The sequence below is a fragment of the Cupressus sempervirens genome, chromosome 9 (genome assembly GCF_028749045.1).
Source record: "Cupressus sempervirens isolate cs-2001-9-10 chromosome 9, ASM2874904v1, whole genome shotgun sequence".
Classification (NCBI taxonomy): Eukaryota; Viridiplantae; Streptophyta; class Pinopsida; order Cupressales; family Cupressaceae; genus Cupressus; species Cupressus sempervirens.
The window spans coordinates 803,769,884-803,784,191 of NC_143126.1; the positions used below are offsets into that span (position 1 = coordinate 803,769,884).

A 14,308-nucleotide genomic window follows, 5' to 3' on the forward strand; every position below is an offset into this window, starting at 1 on the left:
ACAGTTTCACATCCAACTCAAGATATCCCATATCTATAGATAAAGATGGTATTAGATTCTCAGTTGAACATTTTATCAGTAGAACATGTTTACTTTTACACAGCTTTGGATTAGAATGCAATAAAAAAACTCATATTCAGAATAGGATAACTAAATAGGTTTAGGCAATTTGTACTGTAGTTTATAATACTCCTATAGTAAGTTCTTTTAATGATGTAACTACCTTGAGGATAAAATGTCTGATTGCCACATGTAGGATAAAATGTACCTTTCCCATCTTTGAGCCCCTTACTCTAGGTCCCCATATAACAACTCCCATATGCCCATCTGTAGACTTCATGGCCATGCTTCAACCCATCAAGCCATTGCCCATCATATTTATCCCCATTGGTCTGACTCATAATCCCCATTCGATCATGGGTTTCCACCAAATCTTCTAACTTATCATAAAAGGCAACAAGGTTAAGCCTGCTAAGGTTGGCATGGAAATCTAGCTTCTCTTTTTCTTCCTTGAAATTCACTTCTTTGAAGGCATCATAGTATACAATCTTCATCCTCACACATTAGTTTCTATAATCTCTTAGTCTTGCCATGTGTCCCACTTCCTCCAATTTCACCATTTCTGCCTTTAGCTTATTTATGTTCTCCATGAGCTTTTCCTCCACCTCCCCTGCCGCTCTCAGGCAAAGTCTGGCCTAGTAAGAAATAAAAAGAACAATTCTCAGTATATATTAATTTAACAAACAAATTGTGCATCACAAAGCTTTTCATAGTTAAAATCAGTTTCATATGTACCAATTTACTATGGATTGATATTTTCTACTTATGTATAAATATATTCCAACTATAAGACAATTATTAGGATTCAATTATATAATTTTTGAATACAATCTATTGATTCATTTACATGAATAAATGATCTGCTGTATATAAAAATCTATGACTTTTTAGTTGAATTTATGAACTCATTTCTCATGAGTAGCTGTATACAAGAATATCTCTCATGAGAATGATGGTAGTAGATGGATGCAATAAAAAGATAAATAAAGAGGAAGGCAATAAATGGACAAGTTATTATGGATCAGTTAAGTGGGTTCTTATCATTGATTACTTATGAAAAATAGACCAACAAATTTAACTAAAAAACTACACAATTAAATTCTAGTTCTAGAAGTATCATAATTTAACTTGCTGTGAAAAATATCAAAACTTTACATACTAAATAGATAAAGGTAGTTTTTATTTTAAAAATTATAAAAAATAAATTAAAATATAGATCAAAGTCTAAATGCTAAATCCACCATTCACTCTTGTAGGTTACATCATGGATCCAATGATAGGCTTCCAAACCTGATTGCTAAGTAATCTGTAGTTCTCTTCAGCTAGCATAATTAACAATTTAACACTAAATTCTATTCTTCTACACCCAATTCTACTCTTCTATCAAATCAAGAAAGTGAAAACTAAATTCTATTTAGGAAATTGCATTATGAGTACAATGAAGGAAAAAAAAGTTCTTAAAAAACAAAGCAAGATGACAAATTAGAGGGCATTTTGAAACTGGTCTCCATCTTTGCTTTTTTGGCTTGCAAATAATTAAAAAGTAAGATGAATAATGTCAAGAAGCTTAATTTAATTCCAAGTCCAAGAGCATCTAGTTGGACTTCCATGGCAGAAGAAGGTGCAACTTGTGATAAGGGAAGCATATAAAGCCCTTCCAAGTTAACACTACTTGTGTCAGCATGGAAGACTGCATCATACCTAGTGTGATTTGAAATATTAGCCTAATCTTGGGTAGTAAATAAGGAATTCAATAAGAATGGTTGCAAACACAAAATTCAAGAAATGAATTTCATTGATATGTGTAACATTTTAATTGATGATAAAAAACTCTATAAAATTACCAGGAGTAAAGGAACTTCCTTGATAGGAAGCTCTACTCCAAGATCCCCTTGAGCTACCATAGCCTACAGAAGAGGAAGGAAGAGACAATTATTAGAATCCTAAAGAACATACAAATGACATAAAAAAATCAATACATGCATAACTTGAATGAGTGTGCCTAAAAATGAAGGTGGCTATGACCATTCGCATGCAAGCAGTGTATAAATGCTTGTCATAAATAAACTAAATGAAAGAAAACATTCAATAATGTCCAAGGGACCACCAACATATAAATATCAAAAAACCTCCAACGAAGTACTTTCATAAAACTATAAGCTTATACAACTATCTAGATTAACAATTTCTATCCATTTATGAACTTTTTAGTAAACTCATGCAAAAATTTTACCCTTGGACTAACAATAATCTTATATTTAAAGAAACTAAAAATTCAGGAACAAAGCTGAAAGTGTTCGCAAAGTAAGCAGCTTATCCTACAAAAAGAATAGAAGTTAAGTCTTCTTAAGTAAACTCGTGGGAGTCATGATACTTGTGCTTCTTTATTGCTTTTTAAGGATAGCATTTTTAGAAGCTCTCATCACCATCATATCACCAACCCCTTAATCTATGCATGGATGTATGCACATGTGCACGTGTGTATGTGTGTGTGCGTGTGTGAGTGTGTGTGTGTGTTTGTGTGTGTGTGTGTGTGTGTGAGAGAGAGAGAGAGAGAGAGAGAGAGAGAGAGAGAGAGAGAGAGAGAGAGAGAGAGAGAGAGAGAGAGAGAGAGAGAGAGAGAGTATGCATTCCTTTGTCTATTGTAGGTTGTAGTAAATAGAAGAAAAGGGAATAGAAACATAGGAACAAGGATCCAAGAAATTTTTTATTCTGGAGAATCAAATGGAGCACTAGCATTCAAGATGGATGCTTCTGCAGGGCAGAGACTAGGACAAAGACACACAACTTATATTCAACACTATAGGTCACTTGCACAATATTTGGGTGCTCCAACCCTGCATGGCCATAAAAAATGGACACTTGCATTAAAGAATGGTGCCCTTCCCTCTAAAAATCACAAAACTGGACACATGTACTAAAGAATGGAGATCCTACTGACCAAGAACACAAACTATTTTGCAGAAACACTACTCCATGACAATTCTACACTCTGACATTGTTGTCTAGACAAATAGTGGAGCCCTGAATACTAAGAGATGCATGGTCATTCACAGTTTCATTAGATTGACATATAAATTACTATATGGACTTTGGACATCTAGAAATCTAAATATTTACCTGAATAGGGACAAAAGACAAGGGTGTTGTTGTTTGGGAGACTATCTTGGTAAGTCCTCTAGGTGGTATCTTTCAACCTCAACTGAGCCGATTGAATATTTGGGTGTGTGAGATATGCTAGAGACTAGCCAAATACTGTTAAGTGGTGTTTACAAGAGACAAAACAACAAATCTTGGATACCAAGTTCAAAAGAAGGTAAAAATTAACAAAACAATAAGATCATTGTTTCTTAGCTATTGAAATCTAACTTATAAGACAATGTTTCTTAGCTTTTAAAACCTAGCTTGTATCCTATGTATTCAAAATCTAGCATCTCATACCCAAACAAAAGGTGACAAGATGGAATCAGAGCTAGAATGAACCTAAAGCTAACCCTAAATTCTTCTCAAGGCAACACTAACAAAAAAATGGCAAATAGAAGATCTTTTCTCATGCATGGTATGACAGCTGCACAAAAATACCCATAGCCCTTGCATGCCACAACATCTCTGTTGGGAATTGGATAAGTGCATTTCCTCTCGTCGAAAAATGTTTCTTGACAGTTCACAACTTCTAAGCTCTTTGTTGTGAAGCTAAAAGATGGAGAGGACAAATATAGCAAAGGCATAATTTATGAGATTGAACTAATGTCAAATTTATGAATTACGACAGTAGAATCTGAAGAGAATGCCATGTTTAAATACATACAATAAAATTTCATAAGCATAAGATACCAACAAGTCTTGCATGGGAATGTACCTAATACAATATATTATGAGAAGTTGTGATGACATAAAAATGACCATCAAAAGCAAATAGTCTCAAAATGAGGAAGATGTCAAGATTTTCATAGTTGAGAGTTATGCCATTTTAACCAACTTATGTCGCATTTAGAAAAATCTCCAAAGGCTATATGGCCTCACAAATTTTACTCACACCTGAAAAAAATCACATTAATTTATTTCATGTGAAAATTATAGCATAAAGAATATATCTATCCCTCCTTTCAAAGTGTCAATTTAGATATTACTGTCCACGTTTAAGTTTTGCTCTCTCGTTTCTTGACAGAACCATCTTGAGCTCTATGAAGAAACTACAATCTAAAAACTCAATAGCTAGGAATCAGTCAGGCAGCTAAATGATGGTCTCATTCTAGTTAACTTCACTGAATGATAGACAATCAAAAAAATTGATTTAAAAACATCTTTACTGAAGCTCATAGTCCTTGCCAACAATTTAAAGAAGATTATAACATATTCACAAGTAAAGCTTTTATATTTTGTATTTTACATCAAAGCTGTACAAAAACCAACAATGGAAAAGCACCAACATCAAAACAAATACATGCATGACTAAATAGTAAAAAAAGTAGCATGCGCATTTAACTTTCTATTTAATGCTTGACAAGCATGACTTCACATAATTTATTAACTCCATTCAAAGCAATATCACCAATCATAAAGTAACAAGTTATCCAACTAAAACCTCTGATCTAGGGAGACTGTAGTTACTCGATCTGATGTAGAAAGAATTGAATGAAGATTTGGTATTGAATCGACACTTTCAATCTTCACAGTCACATGGATATCCACACCACAACCTTCACATAATTACAAATACAAATGCATTGATATTTTATCACTTTTTAAATTTTGATTTAAAATATAAATTAAGGGAACATGCTATATCAAGCCCAATGCTGTCTGCAAAGGATTATATTACACTAGAAAGTTAAAATTTTGCTTCAGAGCTTTACTTTTAAGGTAATCTTTCAACTCATGCACCACCTTAGCATATTTAACAAAGGAAACAACATAATAGTCTATGCCATTCTCAACTCCAAATTTAATATCATCCCAATCTTTATCTGCAAAAAAAAGAGACAAGAAATAGATTTTATCAAATACCAAATTAAGCTATCTAAGATGTTGTGTTGGTCAAAACAACTCATCACATATACAAGCAACAAAAAAATACAAATATTACACATATTTCAAGATTGATAAACATATCATTCAATTATATTCTAGGTAACTTGAATAAATCAATATTAGATACAAAAAAGGGAAATCACAATGAAATCAAAATCCCTAAGAAAGAAGTAGATTGAGATGTACATGTCAATAAGCAACAAAAATCTAATTTGCTATGCATGCCTGAGAGTTGATAAAATGGTCTTAACCTGTAATGGAAGGCAGGGTAGCACTTTTTCCATGCACATTTAAGTGTCATCGTGATTTAAGCTCTCCTCCATCGATTACTTCACAAATTATAGAATCTGATGTTTTTGACTTCACTTGCAGTGACATCATCCCCCCTAGAGATGTTCAAATAATGATAAGAAATAGAAAGCTATGAAAATTTTGCGAATAACATTAGTAACTTTGTTCTTTTCAGCTAATAAATGAATTTTCAAGCCAACACAAGAGAACGTACCATCAACAAGTAGTGTGTCTCCTTTCTCCACATTATTCACAAAATCATCATAATTCACGCTTACACAATCTTCAGAGCCCACTCCTCTTTTGATTGTGAAAGTAAACTCTTGGCCCTTTGTGAGAATGATAGGCTGTGGTAGATCTCCACTTCTAACTTCAGGGGCCTACAATAAACCAATCTTTTAATTTATTGTTTAAGCAAAGGACTAACTCAAAAGACATATCAAAAAGGGGGTTATCTGATAAATTGCACCTAAAACACAAAAAATGACTATTAATAATGTAGATGTATTTTAATTTAGGATGAAAAAAAGTGAAACAGATTTCAAATCTACATCTTTTTTGATTGGCTAACAGTGTTGCAATATGAAAATAACCCACATTGTGATGTTTTCAAACAGTTAGTTCCAGCAACAACCTGTATATAATAAAGGAGTTTCAACACCTATGCAACTCTAGATGAAAGAAAATCTTGTATGATCTTAAAGATTTCATGCATATTGATAATAATAAACTTAGATATCATTTATAAAATAAACTCTCAGACATTAGCGGTAGAAAATGTTTCCTATTTAAATTACCTGCCAACAAAATAAGCATCTCACATTGCAGATTAAAGCCCAAAAATAGTTATAGAAAATGCATAGAAATAGATCGAAGCCTAGATCAAGATAGCTCAAGTCCATACAAAATGTCTCAATGATTGAGTTTCTATATATAGTTATCTTATTTTAGGGCACCAAAATGGGTTTTATCCCCTCACACAAGTAAATGATCTATTAAAATATCCTAGATTTGTAATTATAAAGCTTTGCTTCGAACAAAATGCCACAATTGAATTGTGAACTAGAGAATAGTGGAAGGCCACACAGGCAATTACTTCCCACAAATACTATGATAAGAAGAAAATAATGCTCACACACTACTTGAGATCTGAAATAGAATAAGCTTCAGTAATACATTGCAATATATATATGGATCTTTTGGCACTGTTACTAAAAGCGTTTACCTTCTAGGTAAGAACATAAGTTTGTTTCAATATACAAATCTTCAAAAGGAATTTCATATCAGAAAAAAAAAAGTAACAAGAAATAAATTAAATTGCAGTGCACTAGGAATAATATAACACATAATGAATACTAGACCTCAATTGAACAAAAGACTATACAGTGGCTTCAATAAAACTGATGCTACACCTAAACCATCACTTGTAGCAAGCTACTTGAAGATATGTAGTACAAACCATCCTAGAGAACAACCTCTAATTTTTAAAAACTTTTTCTTTTATTGGGTGAAGTTTTACTTTTTGCCTTGGCAAAGTCAACCAGGTCTTCAAATAGCTTTTCTTTAGGTTTAACTTGTTTGCTGGAAGTTAAAGATTGTTGTGGATATGCATCATTGTAAGTTCCATCATGAATGGAGATGAAATCCAATTTTCCTAACTAGATTCTTATAATGAATATATGAGAGCACTTCAATTTCATTTTTGAATTCTACTGCACTGTGCACTTGTAGAGATCCTTTCTTGTTCCTCTTTGTGCCCACCACTTAGCCCACATTATTGAGTGTCCTATACAAGAAAGTCTTATAGCAAGCAATTTACCCAAGATTCTTGGAGTTGTTCCACTATAAGATATGATGAAATCTTTAACTAATTGCCTATTATTTAAGAAAATGAGAAACACTATAAGACACTTTGTAGTGCTGCAATAATAGCCAAATCACGAAAGTAGGCATGCTTTTTGGATCATATTCTCTTTCAGACATAGATGTAACATGCATTTTGGTTGTAGGTGATTTCTAGGAGCTTGGGGTTCACTATCAATTCCAACACCTTCGACTAAAATTTTTTAACAAGTCAAAAGTTGTTCCACTATAATGATTAATAATAAACTTTATCATTGTTCAAGTCAAAAGTTTATCATTAGCAAAAATGGTAGATAATTTTGTTCATGGTCTCAAGGAAAACAAAGACTACTTGACAATAGCAAGAAACAACACAGATGAATTAGAAATAGTCTATCACAATGAAAGACATATTTTTCTCATCATAACACTAGCAGTGCTCCACTGTCTCATTTTTGGTAACAGAGACACCCCCTAAACATGAAGGATTCACCCCCCAAACATCTTCAAACATGAAATGATCCACTATCTATTAGACTGCTATCTAATCCGGGCTAAACCTCCATCAGCAATTACCATCCAACACTGCACTTACAACAAGTTTTCCCACTCTCCTGCATTTGGTTAATATAGTACAAATAAATTATCACAACCTCATTGTCTCCCACCAATAACAATGACTACAGGTGGTAGGAGAGAATCTACATTGGAAACTTCAGAATAAGTACTGTTGACTGTGCCTAACCAGTCACTGGTTTGAATGCACCAATCTATTATTCCTTAACCGGCAATAAAAATTAAAAGAATGCGTGGACAAGATAACAAAAATAATTAAATGTTCTGACATTAACTATTAGTCAAAATGCATTTGATACATCATGGAACTCACTGTTCCATGGGATAGAGACTAAATTGTAGAGAACATGATTATTTTATTGATTAAATTTTTTTCACAATGCCTTGTCTCACCACCCCAACTCTACTTCTCCCCAAAAAACTCAAAAAATCCCTTCTAAATAACCAAACAATAGTAAACAACCATTGCTATCTAACTATCTGACTATTACCAATTAGTTATAAATTGAAATTTGTTGTCTAAGTTGACACAAAGTGTCAACTTCAAAAACTTACAATCATATATGCCTTTAATATATTTCACTAACCTTTTCAAAGGTTTTATAACTTCACTAACCCTTCCAAAGACACCTAAAACCCTTACAAGCTTTACTAGGCCTAAATCCCCAAAAAAATTGACCTTTCAATAGCCTCCTAGGTGCATGTTAACATTACAATGCCCTTAACTTCAATACATGCCTTTATAGTGTAGTCTTCAAAACATACAATGCACACATACAATCGTTTTTATCATTTTATAGTTTTAAAGAAAGAAATGCACACACACAATCTCCTCCCTATAAATATAACCTTTATGACTATTCTATGGTTTAAAGGAAACAAGAAAGCTACGAGAACTTTCAACTCAAAATGACTATGGGCATACACTATAGTCCATTGTACTCGAAATCCACTTGGCAAGAGGATCCAATTTTTAAAACTTGAAAAAAATAAAATTTAAAAAGTCTGGCCACAAATTTACTCAACCTGAAATGGATGCAAGTAATCTTTTTAAAGATATAAGTAGGACTACACACCACTCACATAGGAGAGGGGTGGAAATTAAGAACAGGTATACAAATAGATGAGAGCATATTGGAATCGCGATAAGGAGAACCAATAGCTAGTCACACACACTCATCTAGTTAACATTCATAAGAGACCCACAGAACACTACAGTCAGTATTGATGGATAAAGGTCATATTTTCAGGGAATCAATTCATAGAAGACTTGAGTAGATAAGCATATGCGGGAAAACCCAAACAAATTATTTGGTAACTTGTAAACATTACGTAGTAGAAAATAATATCAGTTTAGGGAAATAATGGATTAGCTTAGAAAAAATCATGAAGGAAAATCAATTCAAGCACCAAACAACAAAGCATAGCAGTGGACAGTACTCGTATATACTTGGTATGTTGGTGGTTTCCACCACCATGCGGATGTTCTATTGGATTCATCGCGGCTCCACGCACCTTGGGCCAACAGTTTCTTTTGGGTTAGGCAATGCAAGCTTTCAACATTGGCTTTCAGTCCAACCACCATCAACAGTCTGATCGATCATGGCTCTGTAGCTGCTTGGCACAATCTTTCTAGCTCCAAAAAAAATTTCTATCTTGTAAATTGAAGTTGAATTCAAACAAGTATTGATCCAGGGCATAAAATAATTGTAAAATCAAAATGTAGTATAAACATCGACTAAAAATCAACTTTTGAATCAATATACTAAACAAAAGACAAAAAGAGGAACAAAGAAAGCAAAAAATATTTGATTATTATATATGCTAATGAGAAATTATTATTACTTGAAAGTTTTATTATCTAGATTATGACTAATGATGATTGCGTAGTCTCTGGAGTCCCGAACAAAGGAGCCATGATCTCCCACATGTTGTTCTACATTGTAGACCATGACATCCTAAGGAATACATCTGAGGAGCAACACATTTCCCACACTTAGATTAGCCCTCTTAACAACATAAACAAATTGGCCACTGTAGATTCTTTCAGCAGCGATGAAGAGCTCGTGCTACAGCCTATAGGATGCCTAAAATTCACATGGCACAATTACAATAGAATCTGTCTGAAATGGATAGTTACAATCCCCAAAATAGGCATGAGGCATGGGCAGACAAGTGATGGACATAATCAAATTAATTGTCAACTACATTCTTGTTGTCTTGAATTTAATCATATAAATTTTTATATCTTACTAAATTTGGGGTAAGAACATAAAATTTCAAAATAAATTTTTTTCACACATCTAGGCTAGCCAATATTAACTATTACATGTGTTTATGATTCAACAACTATGCCCTACAACCTTTCTGCTTTTCTTTTATAATAATGTACTCTTCATTAACAATAATTAGTGATTATTTGCCCTCAATATGCGATGAGAGAGAAATGTACAAGAATATCTGTTGAACTGAAAGACGAACAGTAATTACAGATCATGGAATTAGGTTTCCAGATGGCTATTAATGGTGAATGCACCCGAGTCATTTTTCGGCACTGTTTAATACAATATTCACATTCCATCCCTTGCCTCTACATTAGGATAAAATTTGTGTTATACTTTTGGTTAAAACAATTAGAACAACAGGATGAGCATCATAATGCATTATAATTTGCAAGTCTCCTAATTTTCACTCAAATTTCTACTTCCCCCCTTGAGCATAATGTGGAATAGTTGGCTTGCAGGAAGAGCTATTTTCTTATTTGAATTTGTTTGCACAGAGTTCATAGTAAAGCCTTTTGCAACTTCCATTAAACATAATACAACTATATTCAGATAGATGAATAGAAATTGATATTTGAAAGAACAAGAATTTAGATACAGATTCATATTTCTCAAATGTTAGTAGGAGGAAGGTGGGTATGATTGAATATGTTCAAAATGTCTGCAAGATTGACACCCTTACGAGGTTGCTTCCAGCATCTTGCTAATGTTGTTTATGTGCGGGAAAAATGGTAAAATATTTTTCAATATCCAAATTCAAACCCTAAATCTGAATCAAAATAGTAGGATCTCCCTTAATGTTTGCACAATGCAAGGAAGAATTAAATGTTATAGAAAAAGAAGAATTTCATCTGAAGATTTGTAGAAACCTTGGCACGTTACTTACCTAGAATCCTCAGAATTGACAAAAAGCAAACCCTACCACAAAAGGTGTGACCTCTTTGCAAAGTGATAGACTGCATAAATCAAGTAGAAAGTTGGCACTCGCCCTAAACTAATCGATATTTCTATAGCCGTAAGATTTTCAACATTTGATCTGATCTAAAATAGACAAATAAACATAGTTTCTCCTTTCCATTTTTGAAATAAGGCCGTGAAGACAATTTTCCATCAACACATAAGAGAGTGAAGATGTCCACACCTGTTGCTAATTTTTTTCCATGCAACTACCCTTTATGCATGTAGGCAAAATGTACGAATGAAAATAAACTACATGCCACATGCCACTTTTTTACACCCCTCCTCTTTTTTCTAAATTTTTGAAAGAAAATATGAAAAGACCACCGGGAAAAGGAAAGACAACCAATGAAAAAAAAGAAATAAAATGAAATAATTACATTTTAATACGAAATTTCATAGGCACCATGGATAAAACAATTGTGCACATATTTTAAGGAATAAATTAATTGAAAAAGGAAGGTTGAAAACTTTAGTCTCCACCTATGCTAGGCGGGACTAAAAAGAATTGAGTTGTTTCATATCCAAATCTTGACAATATCATGGACGGCTTTTGAAAAGATTTTAAAGCTCAGTGGCCATGCTCTAAGCATTGTCAAGAAATGCAACTCCATTAGTTGCATATGTGAAACAAAGAGTTGAATTTCAAGGTTAATTACCTTGCACCCATCCTATAGGTGCTCCAAAAATCAGCAAAGGAGATCTATGCTACCCATGTTCAATATGACTTCTGCCTCCATGGATTCAAAATTCAAACTCATTTTTTGGGAGAATTTATTGCTTGTTGAGATATTATTATAAGTGAGCAGCCCTGTGCCCATTTGTAATGGAGAATCCATTTCATGTAAATGAGCTATTGAGTCTCATATATATAACACTTTTTGACTCCTTATAAATCAACAAAGGAACCTAAGTGTATGTGTCTTGCATTGTAGATGGTTGTTCTCAAAAGTCTAATTCTTAATTGTGTCTATGAATGTCTAATGCGTATGTGTTTTATCATTGTTACTTTTGTGGACTAGTGATCCATGATTCATAAAGCTCTATTTAAATTATAAGAGGATATATGTTGAGCATGAGACTCTTCATTTCTATAATTTCCTCTGTTTCTTTTTTCCTCCTTTCGTTTACAATAAGGCTTATGCCGGAACAGGTGAAGAATTGGCCTTGTAATCATGAATATTGACTCACAAACCTATCATGCATTTGCATGGCTTTCCATGATTGGTAGTTAAGCAAGATGGATTTATTCTAAACAAATATTTAGACCAACAAGTCAACCCTTGATCCATTGGGAACGACCTCATTGATCTTGGTTTACCACATATAATTTCAAAATCTAGAATATTAAAATGTAATTAAATGACACAACCATTGCACTGCCAGACTCTTGTATATGATGACACATAGAATAAGCCACTCCTTTTTTTGTCATCAAGCCTAGGTTAGTGAAATGGTTGCTTTGACAGATATACACTGCTAGATGTTATTTCCATTTTACATTTATCTACCATCAAAAGAAAGTTTGTGGAAATGATTGTTGAATGTCTTCTAACACATGGCCTAGCAAAATATGCAAGAAGAAAATGATGTTAGTTGCAATTTTGTTTCATTTGAATGAGAAGTTGTTGCTTCTAGCATGTATCTTGCATTGACAACAAGTAGTGGCAGGTCCCTGAGACACTAGCACATAACTGGTCCCACATTAGCGGCCTTTCCTACTAAGAAATTATGTTGTAGTTGTTGTGTGATTAGTGCTAGTTTTTGAAGGTAGATGATCCAACCATGAAACCATACAAATGATAGAAACGTGGAGACTTTAAAACCAACCCAAGCTTACCTTAAATGATGTAGCTTGTGTTAGTGTGGTTTAGCTCTTCAACATTGCCAGGTGTGAATTAATTCCTTCATGTCACCTTCTTTCAGCTTCACTATGACTCTTTGATGTTGCAAGAGCCTTTGCTTCTGAAATCTCTTTCAATGTCAACTAATTTGTCAACTAATTTGAAGCATTCATGAGCTCTCCTCTACTACAATCAAGCACCAAAGAACCCAAGCTATCAAACCCTGTTGGCGCTGAAGCTGTAAAACCCTTTTGGCACGTACTCCTGGCCACAAAATGCACTGTAAGAAATGATTAAGCCGCACAAGCTATCTTCTGCGTAACAATAAATGAGAAATTAGGGTAGCAACAATGAAATTAGGATGACAAATAGAGTTTTTATTTATTTTGACACAGTGTAAGCCCGTGTTGGTTGAAATTTTGACCAACACGGGCTTGTATTTAAAAAATGTACTAGTGTTGATCACATTGATTCCCTGATCCTAACCATTGTCGTAAGTTTCCTAGCCAACAAAAAGATAGTCTTGGGATGTCTTATACTGAAATTTGTAAAGTGTGTTCCAATAGTTCATCAATGACACATTCAAATCCATTTGCCACAAGATATTCTAGAATAGTCAATGCCTTGAAATGACAAAAGATGAGTTTCTTAAAAGAATGTTTTACAACTCCAAAGGTGCCATAAGCTGAGAACAAAATCAATTTTGTAGTTTTGACAAAAGATAAAAAAAGGAACACTTCCATTGCAAAAAAAAACATGTTTTTAAAAATTACAAATGTCAGCTCAGGCAAGTCATATAGTGTTGTTGACTTTTGGCATGAACCAAGTATATGTAGCTTGAAATCACTAACTGCCAAAGAAGGATCAGAACAATCTACCTTATAAACATGATGCCAGTTTCTACTGGTGTCACTAACCCTTTTCCAAAGAACACCCATAACCAATTGTCTTTCATTGCTTCAACAAATACAAATTGCTTTATCCATTATTTGTTGGATGACTGCCAAAAAGAAATGTAAATTTGTGTGAGAGCTCTGATGCAAAACCCTAAAGATTGTCTTACAAATTTCTTGTAGCCTGAGCAATCTCAGCCATAACCGTCCCATGTGGAGCCTAAGGTTCATCGCTTGTTGCATCAAGTACCTACAAAATAAAGAAAGTGATCTACGAGTTTCCACTTTGAAATGCCAGACAAAAAATATCATAAGAGATTTAGCTAAAAATGCACAAGCTTCTCTCTAAACTAAAAAGTGTTCTTAAACCCATGCAGTAAAGATATCCCATTTAAACTTCAATTGTTGTGGACTTTTCTTTGTCATTTAAAATTTCAATTGCTTTCAAAATGGTACTAGATGATTTGTCACAGCCAACCCTCAGGCTGAAAGAGGAGTTGCACATAAGAGTGAACTCTATCTCTTTTTTAGT

General features: G+C 33.6%; 1 pseudogene; it reads right to left on the minus strand.

Annotated features, from left to right (window-relative positions):
• Nucleotides 1–563: 563 nt before the first annotated feature.
• On the minus strand, nucleotides 564–9,901 carry LOC149541140 (large ribosomal subunit protein uL2-like; annotated as a pseudogene).
• Between the last annotated feature and the right edge of the window lie 4,407 nt (nucleotides 9,902–14,308).